We start from the raw sequence: 1480 nt of genomic DNA, 5'->3' as shown, positions 1-1480 counted from the left end.
CCGCTTGGTAACACTATTGTATTTGACCCCGAATGGCGTCTGTGCAATGTCGTCTATACGTTGCAAGTCTCAGTCGAACGTGGGCAAATCGTTGGTGGTCGTATGGTGGGTGCTATCGTAATCAATCTGGCCGAACTGTTTGGTGTTTGAAGAGACAGAGAAAGTGGAAAAGTATCATTAATTTTCAAATAGTCAAAATACAAGTTTTAAATTTAGTGCCCTATTGTTACTACCGGGCAACGGCCCTGCCGCAGTGGATACACCAGTTCCCGTGAGATCACTGAAGTTAAGCGCTGTCGGGCGTGGTCAGCACTTGGATGGGTGACCATCCAGGCCACCATGCACTGTTGCCATTTTTCGGGCTGCACTCAGCCTCGTGATGCCAATTGAGGAGCTACTCGACCGAATAGTAGCGGCTTCGGTCAAGAATACCATCTTACGACCGGGAGTGTGGTGTGCTGACCCCATGCCCCTCTTATCTGGATCCTCCACCGAGGATGACACGGCGGTCGGATGGTCCCGGTAGGCCAGTCGTGGCCTGAAGATGGAGTGCTCATTGTTACTTACCACAAGGCAATACCAGTTCCTAAATCCACGTCGTGTTTGATTAACTATTTTTATCAAGCAGTTATTGTCTCATTCATATCCGATTTAATTAGAATATATGCTGAGCAACAGCCTTGTACAATATATATACACATTAAAGTAAAGTACAGAGAGCAGTGCGAAGAGCGTTACCATAGCACAGATAAAGGTAACAAATTTTATTGTTAAACACAGGGACCATTATTTCAAAATTGATCAAGGTTTGTTTTATAACCAGGGCCAATTTCAAATCAAGAGTGTTGCATCAGATTCAATTTTTTTTGTGTTACGTAAATTCATGCAGTTTTGATCTGGTTTAAAGTTATTGACAATTTACATTCTCGCAGTCAGAGAAATTCCTTACAGGACAAACCGCATAAGCGACGAGATAAAATACACGTTCGCATGCCATTCACAATCTAAGAGTTGTATTGCTGGCTGCTGTCAGTTACGTAATTGCAGTCATCATTACAAATATAAATGTTTCAAGTCATTTGGTCGAATGAGTCTTGTTTCACGTTGCAGCCAACTTTCGGCTGAGTTTACGTCCCAAGAGTGAACCATGGCAGGGGGATTGGTGATGATTTGGCAACAATATAGATGTATTCCATGGGAACTATCGTTCCTCTGCAGGGTTACATTATACGTTACAATTCTGACTCATGAGATCCATCCCATAGTGTACTGTTTGTTCCCCAATGGTTATGCGGTGTTCCCCGACGACGGGGCTCCTTCTCACACAGCACGCACCGTCCGCGTCTGGTTTTGTAAGTACTAGGATAAACTGTCGCATCTCACCAGGACACCAGTCACCAGATCTGAGTATTACTGAGCCTTTGTAGTCTACTTTGGAGAAGAGTGTGCGGAGTGCTATCCAACTCTATCGTCGTTACCT

The 1480-nt window shown here is 44.4% G+C and overlaps 1 pseudogene; it reads left to right on the top strand.

Moving 5' to 3' along the window:
- The first annotated feature begins 235 nt into the window (after positions 1-235).
- LOC126356560 (5S ribosomal RNA) lies at positions 236-353 on the top strand (annotated as a pseudogene).
- Positions 354-1480: the final 1127 nt, after the last annotated feature.

This window comes from Schistocerca gregaria, chromosome 3, assembly GCF_023897955.1.
Source record: "Schistocerca gregaria isolate iqSchGreg1 chromosome 3, iqSchGreg1.2, whole genome shotgun sequence".
In the NCBI taxonomy this organism is placed as follows: domain Eukaryota; kingdom Metazoa; phylum Arthropoda; class Insecta; order Orthoptera; family Acrididae; genus Schistocerca; species Schistocerca gregaria.
The sequence above is the reverse complement of the archived record's forward strand: the minus strand, read 5'-3'. Positions and strand labels throughout refer to the sequence as shown.